This window comes from Ornithorhynchus anatinus, chromosome X3 (assembly GCF_004115215.2).
Source record: "Ornithorhynchus anatinus isolate Pmale09 chromosome X3, mOrnAna1.pri.v4, whole genome shotgun sequence".
Taxonomy (NCBI): domain Eukaryota; kingdom Metazoa; phylum Chordata; class Mammalia; order Monotremata; family Ornithorhynchidae; genus Ornithorhynchus; species Ornithorhynchus anatinus.
Genome location: NC_041751.1, coordinates 17,100,974 through 17,123,179, shown reverse-complemented (window position 1 = coordinate 17,123,179; position 22,206 = coordinate 17,100,974). Strand labels below are relative to the sequence as shown.

Genomic DNA, 22,206 nt, shown 5'->3' with positions numbered 1-22,206 from the left:
TCACGGTGCTCTGCTATCAACCTAGGTGATGGATGGAAGGAATTCTCGCAGAGAGTAGGGGAGGGACACAGAGCCCAGAAGCTCTGTCTGCAGAACAGACTGCCCAAAAGATGTTTTGTACTCTTCCAAGCGTTTAATACAGTGCTGGGGTTGGTACGAGGTATTCAACTCGGACACTGTCCGTTTCCCACTTGGGGAAATAGGCCATGTGTGTATATCCATCAGTCGATAGATTGATCATATTGATCCAGTGCCTACAGGGGGCAGAGCACTTTACTGAGCAACTTGGAGAATTGATTGATATATAGGAGAAGCAGCGTGGCTCAGTGGAAAGAGCCCGGGCTTTGGAGTCAGAGGTCATGGGTTCGAATCCCGGCTCGGCCACTTGTCAGCTGTGTGACTGTGGGCAAGTCACTTCACTTCTCTGTGCCTCAGTTCCCTCATCTGTAAAATGGGGATTAAGACCGTGAGCCCCACGTGGGACAACCTGATTCCCCTGTGTCTACCCCAGCGCTTAGAACAGTGCTCTGCACATAGTAAGCGCTTAACAAATACCAACATTGTTAGTGTACCAGCTATAATAATAGCAATAATGATAAATGTGGTATTTGTGGAACATTGTACCAAGCACCGTGCTAAGCACTGGGGTTGAAATAGGAAAATGAGTTTGAATACAGCCCCTCTCCCACATAGCATTCACAGTCTAAGAGGGAAGGATGACAGGTATTGAATTCCCATTTTAAAGAAGACTGTAAACTCCTTGTGGGCAGGGAACGTGTCTACCAAGTCTGATATATTTTACTCTTACCGAGGGGTCAGTACAGTGCTCTGCACACAGTAAGAACTCAATAAATACCATTGATGGATTGATCGAAACTGAGGAACTGAGAGGTTGTGACTCCCCCAAGGTCACACAGCAGGCAAGTAGCAGAGCTGGGATAAGAACCCAAATGCTCTGACTCAGTGCTGTATCTCTCAGGCCACACTAGTTCTCACTAGGCCATAGAGCGAGGACTATTAAATGCCACAGTTCTGCCGATGACTGTAATGTTATGCATTGTTGCGTACGGGAACTGAATATGGAGTTCTGCCCAGTGTATAATCTCTCACCTCGCTACAGTTGCAGATATCTCTGCAGTTCAAGCAAAAAGAGTTGTCTGTTGCAATTATCAGGGTACTGTCATCTCTTGTGGACTCAGCTCTCCTGTACTTTCATGTTTCAAACTTGTTATTAAGCAATCATGAAATCACTAAGCCACAGAGATTCCAATACTGGTGATCAATGCTGTTATCGCTAGTCATCAGATGCAGCAGAGAACGCAGAATTACCTGGCGCAGATAACATATGTGTCTCTCAGATGTCTGATTGATTCAAACAAAGCACTGGGATGGATATAAGGTAATCGGATCGGCCCCAGAGGAAAGTCGATGAGGTATTTTGCCCCTAAACAGTGTTGCCTAGTAGAAAGAGCACAGATCTGGTAGCTGGAGGACCTGGGTGCTAATCCTGGCTCTGCCATTTGTCTGCTTTGTGACCTTGGGCAGGTCACTTCACTTCTCTGAGCCTCAGTTACCTCATCTGTAAAAAGGGGGCTTGAGACTATGAGCCCCATCTGGGACAGAGACTGTGAACAACCCTATTTGCTTGTATCCACCCCAGTGTACGGTGCCTGGCACATAATAACCCCTCAACAGATACCTTTTTAAGTTGGAAAAAAAAGGAAATGGAAATGGAGGCCCAGAGAGGTAAGGTGACATGTGCAAGGTCACCCAGCAGGCCAGTAGTAGAGCTGGGACAAGAATATGACTTTTGGGCCTGTCCTCTTTCCACTGGGGCTCACCTGTTGGATTCTACAAAGCTGTATTCTGGGTCACTTGGATGCAGGCTTATTCTCAACCTAAAGCTGATTTTCAGCCAATCAGTCAATGGTAATTCTTGAGGGCATTTTATGAGCAGAATACTTTAGCAAGCACTTGGGAGAGTACAATAGAATTAAAAAAAAACAAAATCCCTTTCTTTGAAGAATTTACTATCTAGTCGGGGAGACAGGCAGACGTTTCTTACAAATGGTGAAAGTAGGAAGAAGAATTTAGAAACATGCTTTATATTTGCTATGTGAATTATTACTGTGGTGTTTTGGTAAGCACCTACTCGGTGTCAAACATAGTTTTAAGCTCAGGGGTAGATAAAAGTTAATCAGGTTGGACACAGTCCCTGTCCCACGTGGGGCTCACAGTCTAATCTCTATTTAGGAAATCTTCAAAAGTCATTAGTGGGCTTAGTCTGGCTGACTATTTGGGTCCATTTCTGTCTGATCTAAAAATCTACAATCTCTCTGACATAAGCAGGTACACTTTGAGGGTGCAAATGAAAAACTAGAGATGCTACTCTCAAGAACATTTTCTCCTTACGGAATCACTTTGACCGTTATGCAAATATCAGTTTGTGGCCAAATCTCTTTGTCAGCGAGAGTTTTGTTACAATGAGGGGGGGAAAATACATGCATATTCTAATTCCTTTGAATACAGGCTTCAATTTTTCCCACATCCCGTTCACTGGTTATTTAAGATGGGCAAGACTGATTGTTTCATTGCGAGGTTGTCAGCCGCGATTGATGGATTGCAATTTCATGCAGCCTGTTGATAAGAAGACTCTTTGTATGTGTCAGGTTAGAATAATTATTTCCTTAACATGGGTTAATTGAAAAGTTCACATTATCAGACACTTCCTTGCTGATAAAAATCAGTCCTCAATGCGGGATACTTAATTTGCTGTGGAGTACCCCGCCATCTTGCTCTCTGACTGCACATGTGCACGTTTCTGAATGGAAAATGCTCAATGAAGATTATGGATGGAAATCAGGGACCAAGGGAGCAATTGGGAGCCAGACACAGAAGAACAGGATTCCACTGCAGTATCTGGTCCTGAAAGACACAATATCGCTAATGCTATTAATCATACATTTCTCTCCTCCAAAGAAACCCCAGTCGGGGACTGTTTTATCTCCTGGACACGTCCTCTATCAGTAACCCCCCCCCCCCCCTTCTAGACTATATGCCCACTGTGGGCAGGGAACATGTCTACCAAAGTATTGTACTTTCCCACATGCTTCCTACCTTTTTTTTTAAGGTATTTGTTAAGTGCTAACTAGGTGCCAAGAACCTTACTAAGCACTGAGGTAGTTACAAGCTAGTCAGGTTGGACACAGTTTATGTCCTACATAAATGCCCATTTATTAATACCCATTTTACAGATGAGGTAACTGAGGTACATAGAAGTGAAGTAACTTGCCCAAAGTCACACAGCAGACAAGTGGTAGAGCTGGGATTAGAACCCAAGTCTCTCTGACTTCCAGGCCCTTGCTTTATCTACTAAGGTGCACTGTTTCTCAATGTAGTGTGACTCTATTGAATTTTACTCTCCCAAGTGCTTAGTACAGTGGTCTGCACACAGTCAGAACTCAGTAAATACCTTTGATTGATTGATTGGAGTATGGAAAGTTATTAAATGAAAAGCAGGTTTGGCCTTGTGGATAGACCATGGGCCCAGCAGTCAGAAGGACCTTACAAAAGCAATGAGAAGCGGCATGGCTCAGTGGAAAGAGCCTGGGCTTCAGAGTCAGAGGTCATGGGTTCGAATCCCGGCTCTGCCACTTGTCAGCTGTGTGACTCTGAGCAAGTCACTTAACTTCTCTGTGCCTCAGTTACCTCATCTGTAAAATGGGGATTAACTGTGAGCCTCACGTGGGACAACCTGATGACCCTGTATCTCCCCCAGCGCTTAGAACAGTGCTCTGCACATAGTAAGCGCTTAACAAATACCAACATTATTATATTTCATGTCCTCTAGAAGCTCTAAGTGTAAGCTACCTCCAGAAACCCGCTCATCTGTGCCTGGAATTAGGGCCCGAACTTTCCTCGGATTCAACTGAATTTGGATCTAGAAGAAGAAACTCAGCCCATCAGTACTATTTTCGAGCACCTCCTTTGTGCAGGGCAATATGTTGAGTTCTTGGAAAAGTACAATAAAATGAGTAGACAACATCCCCGCCCTCAAGGAGTTTGCAGTGTAGTAATCGCTCTAGACCTTAAGCTTAGTGTGGGCAGGGAACGTGTCTACCAGCTCTGTTCTATTGTATTCTTCCACCTGTTTAATACAGTGCTCTACACACAGGAAGCATTCAATAAATACCATTGATTGACAGGGGAGACAGGCCTCCAAATCATTCACAGATGAGAGAAAGCAGGAAAACTTTGTGCTTAATTAATCAATGTGAGAGAAGTGCTGAGGCAAGTTATGGGTATTTTTTAGGTGACGCACTAGTGTTGAAATGGCCATTGGAGAGCTATAAGCAGGGGAGATTAGAACTGAGACAGGGAAGACTTCCTGGAAATGTTGGAATTTTAGAAAGGCTTTGAAAATGGGAAAGGTTGAGGTCTTAACAGATCTAAAGAGGAAGGGCATTTCAGGCATGACGGAGGATGTGAGCTAGAGTCTGGCTGTGGGAGAGAGAAGAACAAGGCACAGGGAGAAGGTTAACCTTAAGTGGAACAGGGAGTTTGACCACAGTGGGAGAAGATTGTGTAGGTAGGAGGGAGAGAACTGACTGGGGGTCTTAAAACCAATAGTCAGGATTTTCTGCTTGCCTTTAGAGAGGAATGGGCAACCATTGGAAGATTTTCAGTATTAGGAAGACGTAGTCAGAATCACATTTTAGGAATATGATCTGGGCTGTGGAGTGAAGTATGGACTGGATAAAGAAGAGGCTGGCGAGGAGGCTAATGCAGGAGTCAAATTGGGATCAGCCAACTTTTACTGTTTGGCAGAGTCTGTCAGCCATTATTTTTCTCTATCATAGACTGTTTAACCTCCACATCATTCTGTCCTACATATTTTTCCATTTTGAGTTTTAATCCTGCCTTTGTGTTGAAAGTGGAATGCAGATGATTCTGATTCAGTTGAAACTAATTTAAGCATAAATTAATTGTTGGATTAATGTAACAATGCATTCTCGTCCCTTATAGTCTACTGATTTTTCTAGCCTGGGGGAAACTTTGCCACAACTTTGGGAACACAGTCTAAATGAAATGGGCTTTTGATTTTAAGAAATTTCTGGAAAACAAATCAGCATTCTCTGGCAGTTCTATGTTTGGAAAAGGAATAGACAAAGTTTCTGAATACTGGTGGTAATGATGGTATTTGTTGTGCAGCCCCTGGACGCAATGAACGGTACTAGGTGCTTCAGAAAATATGACAGAAAGAAAGGGACACTATCCCTGCCCATAAGGAGTTTCCACTCTGAGTAACACTACCAACATATCGCAGTCCTGATATTTCACAGTCCTGATATATGTTAATGAGTGCTAGATAAACCATAGCTGGATTCAGATGGATAATCCTTGGGTGTAAAATACTGAACTATTGTGGGCAGAACTATTTTACACAATGATGTCCAAACCACTCCGATGCCTATAAGTCAGACTCCTGGACAACAAAGATAGAGAAGCAGCATGGCTCAGTGGAAAGCGCACGGGCTTGGGAGTCAGAGGTCATGGGTTCAAATCCCAGCCCAGCCGCTTGTCAGCTATGTGACTTTGGGCAAGTCACTTAACTTCTCTGTGCCTCAGTTACCTCATCTGTAAAATGGGAATTAAGACTGTGAGCCCCATGTGGAATAACCTGATCACCTTGTATCCTCTCCATTGCTTAGAACAGTGCTTTGCACATAGTAAGCGCTTAACAAATGCCATCATTTATATCTCCAAGAAACTTCATGGCAGCATCAAATGCTCCCTCACATATCCAAAAGCACATCTTGCCTCTATGGGTACTATTAGTAAACTTGGGTCTCGACAAGCTATTCTACCTTTAAGACATTAAGACCTCTAGATTGTAAGCTCATTGTGGGCAGGGAATGTGCCTACCACCTTTGTTGAATCGTACTCTCCCAGGCTCTCGGTACAGCGCTCTGCACAGAGTAAGTGCTCAATAAACACCACTGATGATGAAGACTGTGGATGTGGCGGCCCCCTGCATGTTTGGACACAAACAACCATGTAGTCTCCGAATCGCTTACCATAGGGTCAAGCAATGTGAGCCCACCACCTTCCGGATATAATAATCCTATTACTGTAAACTGTAAACTCCTTGAGGACAAGGGATCCTGTCTTTTGTTTTTAATGACATTTGTAAAGCGCTTAATATGATCCAGGCACTGTTCAAAGCATGGAGCTAATCAGATCAGATGCAGTCCCTGTCCCAAATAGTAATAATAATAATGTTGGTATTTGTTAAGTGCTTACTATATACAGAGCACTGTTCTAAGCACTGGGGGAGATACAGGGTAATCAGGTTGTCCCACGTGAGGCTCACAGTCTTCATCCCCATTTTACAGATGAGGTAACTGAGGCACAGAGAAGTGAAGTGACTCGCCCACAGTCACACAGCTGACAAGTGGCAGATCCGGGATTCGAACCCATGACCTCTGACTCCCAAGCCCGGGCTCTTTCAGCTGAGCCACGCTGCTTCTCTAAACGAGGCTCACAGTTTTAATTCTCATTTTACAGATGCGGGAACTGAGGTACAGAGAAGTGAAGTGACCTGCCCAAGGTCATGCAGCAGACAAGTGGCTCATCCTGGATTAGAACTCAGATCCTTCTGACTCCCAGGCTGAATCTTATCTACTAGGCCAAACCGCTTCTACTTCTACTGTGGTACTAGTCATACTAGTGGCATTTATTGAGCACCTACTTGGGGGGGTGATCTTGGTGGGGTGATCTGTTCTAGAGGCTTAACAAGATCAGAATAAAAAGATGACAGCATTTCTGGCCCACAAGAAGCTTAGAGGTCTGTACCTAGCAGGCAGGCACTGGTAGACATGTTACCAGCCCACGACGAACTTAAAGATGACAATCAATTAATGCTATTTATTGAGACCTTACTGTGTGCAGAACACTGTACTAAATGCTTGAGAGAGTACAATACAAAAGATTTGGTTGTCATGTTTACCTGGCCAAAATGAGCATGGAGTTGACAATCAATTAATGGTATTTATTGAGAGTTTACTGTCTGCAGAGCACAATACTAAGCACTTGGGAGAGGATAATACAACCGAGTCGGTAGACGTGTTCCCTGCCCCCCAGGAACTTACAGCCTAGAGCGGACAACAGACGTTCAAATAAATTAGTTATGCACATAAGGGCTGTGAGGCAGAGGTTGGGATCAAGATCAAGTGAGTAAAGCTTGAACAATTTTAACTGCCATCAGTCACACAGCCAGGAGTCAGTTTGGAAGCAAGTAGAAGGGCAGAGAAGGAGTTCAGATGTGAAACTATATTGGGTTATTTTGTCTCTGAAATTAGACGAGAGAGAAACCATTGACTATATCTGAGACATATCGGAAATTGTGGAGAACCTGATAGGAAGGTAATGGTGGGGGGGTTGGGGGGGGGGGGGCGGGAAACGAAATGAAAGAGCACCTGATGAATCCTTTCCTTATTTCTTCCATTTAATTTTTGAAAACTGGAAAAAAATGATGTTGAAAAGCTGCAAGATCACTTGTTCTGGTCATTTGTGAAATACAGGCCAATGCAAGAATCCTCTGTTTTTGCAAGAAAATTATTATTGTGCCTAGCTGAAGATACTGCGATCAATACCTATATCCCTGCCCCTTTTCCCATCACATTCAAGCTGGAAGAAGGGTAAAGGAAATGAGTGTCCTCAAACCCAGGCCTAAAACAAAGGTAATTAAATAGCAGCTCACTTTATTGTTGATTACCTGATATCTCTTCCTCCCTTCTTCCTAATTTTTCATGAGTTTTTTTTACAAAATCATCCTGGTTGTTTGCAAAATAGCAAAAGTAAAAGAAGTAGTAGTATTTATTGAGCACCCTTGGTGTGCGTTGCAGAATGCAGTGCCAAGAATTGGCTCATTCTCTGCCCTCAAGGAATTCCTAAGGGTAAAAGAAGACAAAAGACATGTAGAATAATGCTGTGACCTAGCCTCAAGAAATTTTGACATTTAACTTTTAGCATGTATGGTTGGATTATTATTTTCATTCCTTGAATCCTTAAAATGCTAGACATCTTCACTTTTACAGATGCTTCAACTAAACCTGTCATTTAGCCATCTGCAATGCATAAAAATGGGCTATTGACTTAGGTGATGTATGCATATGCATATTTCCATGACTGTAGATATTACTGAATGTGAGATCATCTCCATGCATGAAAAGAGCAGTGTATGACCAACAATCTAATACATGCTCTCAAACGTAAGAAATGGTCCTTTTCCACACAAATATCTGTCTGTTTGTTGGTAAGTCTATTTTCCCAGAGGCTCTGCCCCAGAAGACAACTCTTTTCCCAACAGACACGCATCAGGGTGATCTTCCCGCAGCTTCCAGTCGTCTGTTGCCCATCCACCTCCGTAATAAACAGAAACTCCTCACCATCACCATCAACTGGATGGACCTCAATCAGCTCTCCCCTTCCCGCATTACCTCACTCATCTCCTACTGGAACTCAACCCTCTGACTTTGCTCCTCTACTGCCAACCTGCTCACTGTACCTCCATCTCGTCTTTCTTCCCTCCGACCCCTTGCTCATGTCCTCCCGCTGACCTGGAACTCCCTCCCCCTTAATTGCTTACAGACCACCACGTTTCCCCACCTTCAAAGCCCCCTACTATCACATCTCCTCCAAGAGGCTTTCCCTGACTAAGCCTTCATTTCCTCGATTCCCTCTCCCTTCTATGACACCCTTGCACTTGGATCTGGTCCCTTTAAGAGCTTGATAAGCACTGTACTGCTTGGCACTAACTGCTGGGGTAGATACAAGATAGTCAGATTCCAGGAGAACAGATATTGACTCCCCATTTTGTGAATGAGGGAGCTGAGGCACAGAGAAGTGAATTGACTTGCCCAAGATCACACAGAAGATAAGCAGCAGAGGTGGGATTAGAACCCAGGTTCTCTGACTCCCAGGCCCATGCTCTTTCCACTAGACCACATTGCTTCCCTAGCCATATTGATTACAACTCTCTTTCAAGCACCTGCTCCATCTTCCCTGCTTTGAATGTCCATGTCATCTTTACAAGGTGTAGTTACCTGAAATTGGCTCACAGTGAACACTCTCTGGGTGTTTAAGGACTGACAGTTTTTCAAGACCTCATAAAAAATCACACCCCTTGGGTATATTGAAATTGCCAGTTGGAAGGGTTCTTTGATCTCTTGTGGGTGGAAGGATTCTCCAGGTCATGAAAGGCTCACTTCTCCTTCCAGCCTCCACGCTTGCACCCATTCACTCTGGATGGTGAGCTCTCTGAGGGAAGGTTTTTTTCCCCTTTTGTATGCTCCCATCAATCTGTCAATCAGTCACACAGTACTAAGTGCTTGGGAGAGTTCAATATAACAGAACTGGAAGAGAAGTTCCGTGACCAGAAGGACCTTACAGTCTAGAGGGGAGAGACAGACATTAATAGTCCTGTGCTCTTTCCACTAGGCCACTAGTTCTTGTGTATTTATAGTTGGGGCCAACCAAACTCTGGCAACTGAAGAGCCACGAACCAAAGGCACAATAAGACCGAGAGCCTCAGCTCAAGAAACAGCCATGTGGCTGCATCTCTGTTTTAATGAGATGTTCTTCCCCTTGATTCTATTTATTGCCATTGTTCTTGTCTGTCTGTCTCCGCCGATTAGCCTGTAAACTCGTCGTTGGGCAGAGCCTGTCTCTGTTACCGATTTGTACATTCCAAGCGCTTAGTACAGTGCTCTGCACATAGTAAGCGCTCAATAAATACTATTGAATGAATGAATCTCTGATGGGAGGCAGGAGTGGCAAGAGGGGTTGGGGTGGAGGTAGGTTGTAATCTCCTCTAGGACAAAGGACATTTTCCTAACCATCATTTTGGAGTTTCTCCTGGGGTACAGAACTGTGAGTTACACAAGGTAGTTGTTCCTTAGGTGCTGTTGCTAACAGCACCCTGTTGTTCTGTAGACCAAGCAATGTTTGGCAGTGAAACAGTCCCTTTTTTCTCTCTCTTCCACAGACCAAACTCTTATCCCAGAGGATTAGTTCTTGGGAAAAGACCGGTCTATTTTTCCCTGCTGTCTACTTTTATGGCCACCCTTGTGTGTGAAGCCCCCAGGTCTGCCTGAAAACATGCTTTCACACTGTGTCCTTGAAGGTGATGCCTGAGTTGGGGAACTTCCTTCCAACAGCCTGCCAACATCTAGCCTTGTGTGTCGAGGGTGGGGGGTGGTGGTGGATGAGGAATGAGGGTTACCTGTGACTTCTCCTTCCTGCAGGGTTGGGAGTTGGGGCAGATCACCCAGGAATGCAGTTGTCCCACTCCTGAGAGACCCCAGGGAACGAGGGTCCAGGTTCACTAGAGTCAGATTGTTGTATCATCCACCCGCCATTTGGAGATTCCGTGGCCCCTCCCATGGGATGGAGGCACTGGTAAACAAACTGTGCAAATTAGGGAAGCAGCGTGGCCTGGGGCACAGAGAAGTTAAGCAACTTGCCCAAGGTCACTCAACAGACCAGTGGTAGAGCTGGGATTAGAGACTCAGGTCCTGTGTTCTTTCTCCACTAACCCACATGGCTTCTCTGTGTTCTTTTGCCCATCCCTTATGCTGGGATTTTCAATTTCTGTTGGAATTTCCAAGTCTGCCGTGATTTATTTGTCCCGCTTCCTGGACATTAACACGGCCATCCTTCCGAAGGCAGGCGATGATAGAAAGGAGCAAGGGGTTGTTAAAGTGTGGCTCACAGATGAGTGATTCTGGGTAGGGCAGCATATTGGTAGGATCACCTGACAAAATAAATTCAGGTCTTAGAAAATTGGGAGCAAGAGGGAAAGTAAGTTACAGCCCATGACAGATGGGTGCTATGCAGCTATGCTCAAGATTGATCAGCCTATAGATTTTACCGAAAACTTTCATGCATATTGCTGCGGGCTTAGAAGAGCCGTAAGTTCCCAAGATGGATGGTAGGGAGACTAGTTACTTTCCTTGGTTCTTCTCACATACAAGATGAATGCAGGAACAGGGAAGCCAAGAAAGGGTAGTGGGTCAGTCCAGAGAATTCTTCTCATGCCAAATATATCTGTCCAACGCAGCTGTCTTCACCATCCAGCCATCCACCCTCCACCCATCTCTTCCGTAAAGTCAGAGAGAAGTAATGGATACTGACATACCTCAATCCACCCACCAAGTGGGGGGGTCTTTAGTGGGACAAATGTGGGTTTTCTGTCATCCTCGGCCCCCAGCTGAGGCCTGCGAGGTATCAGGAGGGGAGACTGGATAAGTTATCTGGGCAGCAGTGGCAGCTCTCGGCATTCCTTCCTTCCTCTGGGAGTGAGGCCAAGATGGAACCATGAGCAGCCTAGGGTCCTGCTGAGGCCTGAAGTCTCCTGGAGTTTCCCTCCACTGGACAACCTGGGCTTAGGAATGAAGGGAGGCAGTAGGATGGAGAGAGGGGGAGGCGATAGTCATAATTGTGGTATTTGTGATGTGCTTACTATGTACTAAGCACTGGGGTAGATACAATAAAATCAGCTTAGAACAGTGCTTGGCATATAGAAAGCGCTTAACAAGTCTTGTCTTATGTAGTCAAGTCGTTTCTGACCCTAGTGACACCACGGACGCATCTCTCCCAGAACGCCCCTCTCTCCATCTGCAATCATTCTGGTAGTGCACCCATAGAGTTTTCTTGGTAAAAATATGGAAATGGTTTACCGTTGCTGCCTTCCGCACAGTAAACTTGAGTCTCTGCCCTCGGCTCTCTCCCGTGCTGCTGCTGCTGCTCAGGATGGGTGAGTTTTGACTTGTAGCAGATGACCTTCCACTTGCTAGCCACTGCCCAAGCTAGGAATGGAATGCGTAGGCCTCTGCTTGACTTTTCCTCCCGTAGCCGAGACTGGTAGAGTACTGGAAACTCTCCAGGTGAGACACTGAGAGGGGGCTTAACAAGTACCATTATCATTATTATTATTAGATCGGACACACATGGAGCTCACAGTTCAAAGAGGAGGGAGCACATCTGTAAAAATCCCCATTTTTTCAGATGAGGAACTGAGGCACAGAGAGGTTAAGTGCCTCGCCCAAGGTCACGCAACAGGCAAGTGGCAGAGCCGGAACTAGAATCCAGGGCTTTGACTCCCAATATGATGGTCTATACTCTAGGAGGCTCCAGTGCTTCGGTTATAGCCGAGCACCTGTTTTCACGATGCACCTTGTCTAGGACGTGATTGCAGAAATATTTTTTGACAAGTCACATCCTCCTGTGTATGGTGGCCGTGAACGTGTTGCTGCTGCTGATAATAATAGTAATAATGGTACATGTTAAAGTCCTACCGTGTTTCAAGCACTGCTAAATACTTCCACGTGGGGCTCACAATCCCTGTTCCACATGGGGCTCAAAAATCTAAGTAGGAGGGAATAGGATTTAACCCTCATCTTACAGATGAGGAAACTGAGAGGCACAGAGAAGTTATGACCTAACCGAGGCCACTCAGCAGGCACATAGCAGAAGCTGAGATCAGAACCCAGGTCCCCTGACTCCCGGGCCACAGTGTGTTGGGAGAACACTTGTGCTCGTGGGACTCAGTGGCATGCAGCAGCGTGAGTTCCTTAGCGTAGGCTCTGGTGACATCCCAAACCCCCACGTTCTGAGAAGGGGCTGCCCTGGACCAAAAAGGCCCAGATTCAGAATGCCACGGGTGACCCCATATAGCTTCTTCCCCAACCCCACCCCCAACCCCATCCTCTGTGACATCACAAACCCTTACCTTCTCAGAAGGGGCTGCCCTGGGCCAACGAGGCGCAGACTCAGAATGCCGTGAGTGATCTCACATGGCTCCCCGCCCCCATCTTCGTGGCGGGGCGGCCCTCAGAGCAGAGCAGGGGCCGGGGTGCGGGTCAGTTTCCGGTGGCCAGTTGGCTGGCTAACAAACGGAGCTGAAGGCGGGGCCCCGGGGCTTTGCCTTTGTCAGCAAAGTGCTCAGCCAGTGCTTCATCATCAGAAACTAAAGAGTACTTAAACGATACCGGCTCAGGTTGGCGGTCATAATTCATTGGCCTCCAGCGGCTTCTGGCTCTCTGGTGCCTTTTCTCTTCCCCGTTCCTGTTTTGCTGCAGTCGGCGTTCTAAGGCTCTCGGTAATCCTCCGACACACAGTATTTCTCTATCGTAGCACAAAAGGCAAAGCAGAAACACCCAGGTGAAAGTTGGAGCGATTAACCATGTAGCAGAGACTTTACTCGAGAGAAATGTCACCGCGAGAATGAGCTGTGGACAGATGACACTGCAACTAGGAATTGGTATCAGTGTTATATGCGTTGATGGTATTTTTTAAGAGCATCTCAGTATCAATCAATGGTACTATTTGAGCATTTACTGTGAGCGGACCACTCTAACTGAGCACTTGGGGGAGTACAGTACAACAGAGTTGGTAGACATGTTCCCTGCCCACAAGGAGCTTACAAGTCTAGAGGGGGAGAGTGACATTAAAATAAATTATGTGTCTATGCAAAAGTGCTGAGGGCTGAGGGTGGGATGAACCTCAGGTGTTTAAAGGAGATAGATCCAAGTGTAAGGCCGATGCAGAAGGGGGAGGGAGTAGAGGAAATGAGGGCTTAGTCGGGAAAGGCCTCTTGGAGATGTGATTTTAGGGGGCTTTTGAAGGCGATGGTCTGTCAGATATGAAGAGGGAGAGCGTTCGAGGTCAGAGGGAGGATACATGCAAGGGGTCGGCAGCAAGATAAATGAGATGAGGTGCAACAATTAGGTCGGTATTGGAAGAGTGAAGAGTGAGGACTAGGTGGGAGGAGATCAGTGAGGTAAGATAGGAGGGATGATCCCAATGAGTGCCTTAAAGCTGAATGGGAGGAGTTTTCATTTAATATGGAGGTGGATGGGCAACCATGTTAAGTTTGAGGGATTGGTGGGACGTCCAACTAGATATGTCCTGAAGGCAGAAGGGAATGAGATACTGCAGATGAGAGAGGTCAGGACTCGAGATTTAGATTTGGGAATCATACACTTTGAGATGGTAGTTGTAGCCAAAGGAATGAATGAGTTCTCCTAGCGTGTGGTTATAGGTGGAAGAATAGCCAGGGACCCAGAATGGAGCCTTGAGGCACTCCCACAGTTAAGGAGTGAGAGGCAGTGGAGGAGCCCGCAAAACAGGCGTAGAAGAAGCAATCAGAGAGAGAGAAAGAGAACCAGGAGAGGGCAGGCTCTGAGGACAGGCGAGGGCAGGCTCTCACATCCAAACCACATCTCTGAATCCCAATCGGCCACAGAGCGGAGGCGGAGGACGGTGGCGCCGGGAAGCCCGGCTTATCGGAGCCGCCGTTAGGACTGCCGTGCTCGGCCTCCCTTGTCATCATGTGAGCCCGGACACCGCCGGCCTTGGAAGCGGTCCGATTTCACTGCCCCCCGGCAGGCGAAGTTTCCCCGATTTTCTGGGGAGGATTTTTTAGACCAGACATTTTTTGTTTTGGGGTGTATTCTAAAGGACCAATTGAAGTTTGTGAAAAGTACATGAGAACTTGCTGGAATCCTTTAACCTCCCCCCCCCCCCAAAAAAAATCATCTGTAAAGGCTCAAAAAGGAACAGAGGAAGGTGAGTCCCAGTATCACCTAGTGTTTCTCCAGGTTTTAATCTAATGTATTCTCTCAATCGAGGTCATTTCCATCATAAGCTTGGCTTAATGAAAGCCGTCCCCGAGAATGTGTCCACAAGAGATAGGCTTTTAAAGCTGGGAGAGAGAACTTGGCTCTGGTATTTATTCCTGGCTTACTCAGTACCAAACACTCTGCTAAGTTTTGTGTTGGATACAAGATTATCTGATCGGCCCCAGTTCCTCTCCCACATGGGACTCAAAAACCGAATTGGTGAGAACGGGTATTTGATCGCCACTGCCCAGATAAGGTTTCTGAGGCCCAGAGAGGGTAGGTGATTTGCTCAAGGTCGCACAGCAGGTTGGGCCAGAGCCGGGCTTAGAACCTAGGTTTCCTGATTCCCAGTCCTGTGTTCTTTCCTCTAGGCTATTCCAACGCCTTATCTAGGACCTGTCTTGGGAAACACACGAGGAGCCTAATTCCTTTAAAAATAACCTGTCTCTTCTGAGGTCTTTGGAACATTTTCCAGCTCAGTGAGCTGAACTGCAACGAAAGTTTCTCCTTATCTTCACCCAGGAAACCAGGAAACAGTGTAGCCTAGTGGAAAGAGCATGGGCTCTAGAGGGCCCCGGGGTCTAATTCTGGATTTCTCACTTGCCTGTGCTATGCTCTTGGACAAGTCACTTAACCTTTTTGGACCTCAGTTTCCAAATCTGTAAATTGGAGATTCAAAACCCATTCTCCCTTCCACTTAGACTCTGAGCCCCAGTTGGGACTGGGGTTATGTGTGACCTGATTATCCTGTAGCTACCTCAGTGCTTGACACAGAATAAGAAGGTTAACAAATGTTACAATTATTATTAATGTTAATAATTATCATTATTATGGTTACCATTTGTGCCTCTAAGAAGCACATGGGAGCTGTTAACTTATTCTTTCTGAGTTTTCAAGCTGGCGTGTGCTTTGATCGGAGGAGACCTATTTGATGCTGCAATAAAGACTGTAATATAAATCCTCATGCTCTCCCAGAAGCCCTTTTCAAACGATTGGTCTCTCTGAACAGTGATAAAGCTCAAAGAATGTGCACCCAAATAGAGTGTGGTCTGCCCAATCTGAGAGGAAAGGAGGGAGCAACTTCTGCATTTAACTCTTCCTTCTTCACTTCCTCTTTGTCCCTGTATTCAATACCAGCTGTCTCTGGAACCTTGACGTGGAGTTTGGGGATAAAGGAAGGGGTGACACTGAGGTTTTGTCCAGTCCGATTTAGTTAGTTATGGTGTCTGTTAATGCCTGCCTCGGGGTGAAACACTGTGATGGGCCTTGGAGTGGATTTAGGATCATCAAATCATTCATTCATTCATTTGTATTAAGTGCTTTCCGTGTGCAGAGCACTGAACTAAGCACTTGGGAAAGAACAATACAACAATCAACAATGACTATCCCTGCCCACGACAGGGCGGGGGGGCAGGGGGAGGGAAGGGGGGAGACAGACATAAATGCAAATAAATAAAATTACAGATATATACTTTAGTGTTGTGGGGCTGGGCGGCGGGGAGACCATAGGGAGCAAGTCAGGGCAATGCAGAAGGGAGTGGGAGATGAGGAGAAGTGGGGCTTAGTCTGGAGAGGCCTCTTGGAGGAGATATGCCTTCAATAAAACTTTGACGGGCAGAGAGTAATTGTCGGATTTGAGGAGGGAGGGTGTTCCAGGCTAGACGCAGGATGTGGGCCAGGGATCGGCAGTGAGACAGGCGAGGTCGAAGTATAGTGAGAAGGTTAGCACCAGAGTAGTGAAGTATGTGGGCTGGGTTGTAGAAGGAGAGAAGCAAGGTGAGGTAGGAGGGGTCAAATCGGACACAGCTCTGTCCCCCTCGTGAGAAGAAGCGTGGCCTAGTGGATAAAGTATGGTACTGAAAGTCAGAAGGACTTGGGTTCTAATTCCGGCTTTGTCACTTGTACCTCTATCTCATCTATCTAGCCGCCGACCTCTCGCCCTCATCTTGCCTCTGTCCTGGAACATCTCCCCTCTTCACATCTCACAGACAGCTGCTCTCCCCATTTTCAATGCCTTACTGAAGGTACATCTCCTCCAAAGGGCCTTCCCTGTCTAAGCTCTCATTTCCTCGTTTCCCACCCCCTTTTATGTTGTCCTAATTTGCGTTCTTTATTCACCCCTCCTTCAGCTCCACAGAACTTTTGTACATACCAGTAGTTTACTGATTTATATTAATATCTGTCTCTTTCATAAGCTTGTTTCATAAGCTTTCATACCTGTAAGCTTGTTGTGGGCAGGGAATATATCTACCAACTCAGTTATATTGTCCTCTCCCAAGTGTTCAGTACAGCGCTCTGCATACTCAGTAAAGTCCTCAATAAATACAGTTGATTGATTGTTGTGTGACCTTGGGCAAGTCATTCACTTCTCTGTGCCTCACTTTCATCATCTGTAAAATCGGGTTTAAGACTGTGAACTCCATGTGGGGCATGGACTTTGTCCAACTTAATTAGCTTGTATCTACCTTAGGTCTTAGTACAGTGCCTGACACTTAGTGAGTTCTTAACAAATACCATCTTAAAAACAAAAAACAAGCAATAGCTGTCTTGCTTGCAATCTAGTGGGGTGGATGGTTGGGCGGGTATATGGGATAAAAGCATATGCTACAGAAAATGATAGCATCTTAAAAATCAGGAATCCAAAATAAAGGAAGAGCATATGAAGGGATAGGATTGTAGAGGGGCTGGTCCATCAGCCCACCGTTTATTATTTGAGTGCCTACTGAGGGCAGAGCAGTGTGCTAAGATCTAGAGAGTGTGCCCTAGAAGTAGTAAACATGTTCCCGGCCCTTGAGGATTTTCAGCCCAGCATGGGACGGGGACACTGAAATAAGTGGCCGAGAGGAGGAAGGAGGAAAGTGGCAATGTTTGAGGTTGAGTGCTTAGGAAATAGGGTGATTAGGGAGTACAGGTGTGAGAGTCAAAAGACCATGGCTTCTAATCCTGGTTCAGCCACTTCTCTGCTGTGTGACCTTCTGCTGTGTGACTTCACTTCTCTGAGCCTCAGTGACCTCAATTGGAAAATGGGGGTTGAGTCTGGGAACTCCACACGGGATGGGAACTCTGTCCAACCCTATTATCTTGTATCCGCCCCAGCGCTTAGTACAGTGCTTGGCACATAATAAGTGCTTAACAAATTCCACCATTATTATTAAGCTCTTGGCACAGTGCTCTGCTCACAGGAGGTGCTCAATAATTACCATTGATACCACTGGTCAATTGGGTGGGTACGAAAGTGCTGCTAGGCATTTGGGAGTACACAAATGCATGGGTGAGCGTAAATGGTGGGGTGGCCTTGGTGTTCCCCTGCTCCAGACCCCACCCTTGGCTTCCACACTCCTTTAGCTGTTCCTCAGCTCCTGAGGGGGTGGAGCCTGGACTGGCCAGAGTGAACAGGGGGAGGGGATACCCTTCCCTGTACCCAGAGTTGGCAACTTACCCTCTACTGCCGAGATGGCTGTTTCCTGCCACCTTAGCTCAGAGGGTCAATGCCTGTGGCAGAGGGCAGGGAATGGAAGTGGGGAGGCAGATATACATATTGTCCATCTCTTGGTGACTGTTTGGGTGCTGTGGACAGAGAGGAGAGCTGGCGGCCCATGTATATCTCTGGTCTGGGGCTCAAAGGAGATACCACTGACAGTGGAAATCACTCTTGGGGGAGGACTGCAGCCGAAATGGCAAATGCAGGACTCCAGTCCCAGCTGCACCGTGCCCTCACCCAGATTGTCCCATGTGGTGCCACTCTGTGCCAGGAAAATTGACTGGTCTTCTCCCTTGAGTCAGGTCAGCACGCATTAGTCAGAACAAAAATCCCATTTGGAAATGCTTTGGTCTGTTTGTGGATTTAGCTCACCACAGCAGCCCTGAGCCCCGGAAGACACCTGCTCACCTAGTTGTGTTTGGGGATGCCAGTGTCCAGGTCCTGGAAAACACCTGCTTGAGCGTGTGTGTTTGTACTTAGGAATGCCAATATGTATGTCCTGGAAAACAGCTGTTCACCCGTGGGGATTTGAGAATGTCAAAGTCTGTACGTGTTTGGGAATGCCAGTATCCCTGTCCTGGGAAGCATCTGCTTGCCTGTGTGTGTTTGGAAATGCCAAATGAATCCATGTGAATCCTAATCCTTGCCATTCTGCATTTGGTTGACAGCGCTGTTGTGGCCCGTGGGCAAAGACCCTTCCTAGAGCCTGCTTTCTGGTTCGACTTCCAGATGATACTTCCAGGGACCGGAGAGTACTGCTGAAGCCAGGCCCTGGTGCTGCAGCCCATGTTACATTGCAAATCATAGTTAATGATGGTATTTATTAAGTACCTACTATGTGCTAAACACCAGGATAAATACAAGAAGGCCAGATAGAGCACATCACTATCTCAACATGGGGTCTGGCAGTCTAAGGCTTGGAGAGAGTGAGTCTCATACCCATTTCACAGAGGCTCAGAGCGATTGAATGGCTTGCAGAGAAGCAGCGTGGCTCAGTGGAGAGAGCACAGACTTTGGAGTCAGGGGTCATGAGTTCGAATCCCAGCTCTGCCACTTGTCAGCTCTGTGACTTTGGGCAAGTCACTTAACTTCTCTGGGCCTCAGTTACCTCATCTGTAAAATGGAGATTAAGACTGTGAGCCCCACGTGGGACAACCTGATTCCCCTGTGTCTACCCCAGCGCTTAGAATAGTGCTCTGCACATAGTAAGCGCTTAACAAATACCAACATTATTATTATTATTATTGCCCAAGATCACACAGCAGGCCAGTGGTGGAATTGGGACTAGAACCCAGGTCTTTTGACTTTCAGGCCCACACTGTTTCCACTAGACCATACTACCCCCATACTGAGAACAGCGTGGTGGACAAATCATTGGATTTCCAACATCCCCCAGCACGGGGATGTTGCCAGGCCAAATGAGATTATTCATTCAATCATATTTATTAAGCGCTTACTGTGTGCAGAGAGCTGTACTAAGCACTTGGAAAGTACAATTCAGCAACAAATAGAGACACTCCCTACCCAACAGTGGGATTACAGTCTAGAAGTTGGGAGACACTGGTTTGATGATGTCAAAACAAGTAAAGAGGCATCAAACGTGCTTTGGGGGAGTGAAAGCACTTGTCAAATTCAAGATGGTTTCTGCCCCAAATGCCATATTACTGAGGTGCAGAGGGTAGAGGATGGGAAGTGTGCCTGAGCTCCCAGGAAGAATTTGTACATTCAGAGGGAAAGGCAAATGAAGAATTTGAACGGGTACAATCCCTGTTCTGATGAGAGAGAAAAGCGATGGCATTAGCCAGGGATTTTCTCGTATGGCCCGGCAGAGCCCAAAGAGAATACCTAATCAAGGCAACTCAGAGACCCAAAGATGAAAAGATAAAATGCCAAGCTTTCTCCTCCTCCTCCTCCTCTTTCCTCCTCCTCTTTCTGCATAAACAGTGTGTCCTTACAGTTGGGCACACACACACACACACACACACACACACACGGCAAGACGCAGATTAAAAGAACTCTGTGGAGTATTGCAAGGAAAACCAAGGAGGCCTGAACATTCCAATATATCATTTCTATTCCTTCGTGACCGTAATAATGCTTTTCATTATTCGGCATTCTTCCACCGATAGACTGACTGTTGGGAGGCGTGTATGTCGCTCCGGAGCCCGAGAGATAATCAAGCAGTAGAAGATCAGCCTTCCTTTCTATAAGCTGTATTTATGGGCTGTGATTGCTTTTACAAGCTATGTTCGTGTAGAAATAGGGGTGTGCACAATCAACCACAATCGCAATCAACAAGCAACCCCCTTGTGGAGCCCCTGAATGCATGTCCTTTTTTTTGTAATTTTAAGATCTCATTAGTTGAGTTTTAAGGCTATGAACTTGCCTTTTAATTAACATAAAGCCTTTCTGGGGTTATATTTCACTCGTAAATATTTGGTGTCTATAGATTCATATGTATAATTATGGATTTTTTTGTGAGAGAGTCCCCCTCACCCCTTTGCCTGAGACTATGGGCTTCAGCCCCTAAAGCTTATCAATCAACATGGTTTAGTGGGTAGAACACGGGCCCGGTTCTATTCCCAGCTCTGCCACTTGTCGGCTGGGTGACTTTGGGCAAGTCATTTCACTTCTCTGGAGCCTCAGTTAACTCACCTGTAAAATGGGGATTAAGACTGTGAATGCCATGTGGGACAGGGACTGTGTCCAACCTGACAACCATGAATCTACCCCACTGTTTAGTACAGTTCCTGGCACATAGTAAGTGCTTAAGAAATAGCATAAAAATCCATTGGTGGTATTTATCGAGGGCTTACTATGTGCACTAAGCACTTGGGAGAGAACAGTACAACAGAGTTTTGTTTTGTTTTAATAGTACTTTTTGAGCCCTTACAGCCAGTCCTTGTACTAAGCATAGCAGTCGATGTAAGATAATTGGGTTGGTCCCAAACCATATCCCACATGGGGCTCCCAGTCTTAATCCTCATTTTACAGTTGAGGAAATTGAGACCCAGAGAAGTGAAGCGACTTGCCCGAAGTCCTACAGCAGATAAGTGGCAGAGCCGAGATTAGAATTCAGATCCTCAGATCCTACCAGACCTTTGCTCTATGCACTAGACTGTGCTGCTGAGTTGGGAAACAGTATCCCTGCCCTCAAGGAATTTATATTCTGATGGACTGTAGGGTCTAGTGGGTCTCCGGGCGAATGAGATGGCTGAAAATAATTCAGCCCACAGCTAATGTAGTTTATTTCATATTCATTCATTCATTCAATCGTATTTATTGAATGCTTACTGTGGGCAAAACACTGTTCTAAGCGCTTGGGAGAGTGCAGTGTAACAACAGACATATACCTGCCCACGGTGAACTGCAACCATCTTTCCTACTACCTCCTACGCCCCCACATTGAACATGTTTAGGGGACATGGCTCAGAATGTTGCTAGGAAAACACAGAAGCCCAGGGTCTCTCTGTGGCCACAAGCACTGAAGAGAGCTTATTTCCTCTGCCATCTTCCTCAAACCTCCACCTTAATGTTGTCAAGATGAAGTATCCTTGGGCATGGCTAGCCTCTGACTTACAAATGAGAATCTTGTGATGTTCATCCACTTCGACAAATGAACTCCTGGTTGAATTGCTTACAGAGAAAGATGTCTGAGATTATCAAGATCTACTGGGAAATACTAGGTGCTAAGTCACCCTTAGAAGAACATTGTTTTTTAAAGTCCAGGCTTTAGTCTAAGTTTTTCTTCTTAATCAGGAATCCTGCATGGACCTGCCGTTGTGGGCAGCGTTGCTTAGTGAAGGCAGCTTAGAGCTGTCAGACATTGCGTTGTCCTGTCCCATGGATGTTGACTTTGATGGCTTAGCAAAGACGTGAAAATAAAATGATAATCCTCCTCTGATCCAATAGAAAGTTTCCTCTCAGATATGAAGGAAATCCCAACAGATAATGGAAAGGTTACCAAGCATCACGAGAATTAAAGGTAAAGGACATGGGAGGCAAAGAAATAGGGACTGGTTTAGGGCAATAATAATAAGG

General features: G+C 46.1%; 1 long non-coding RNA gene and 1 other non-coding gene across 3 annotated transcripts in view; one reads left to right on the top strand and one right to left on the bottom strand.

Moving 5' to 3' along the window:
- LOC103164744 overlaps window positions 1–22,206 on the top strand; it is a 302,989-nt gene that overhangs the window by 2,795 nt on the left and 277,988 nt on the right. The window contains exon 1 of one of the 2 annotated variants that reach the window (XR_003755742.2): window positions 12,817–13,162. The exons of the other annotated variant lie outside the window; for it this stretch is intronic. This is a non-coding gene — a long non-coding RNA (uncharacterized LOC103164744). Of the gene's footprint in view, window positions 1–12,816; window positions 13,163–22,206 lie in introns of those variants that run through there. 2 annotated transcript variants of the gene reach the window in all.
- LOC114807764 lies at window positions 11,829–11,966 on the bottom strand. The gene has a single exon (XR_003755837.1). It is a non-coding gene; the product is annotated as a small nucleolar RNA SNORA7 (small nucleolar RNA).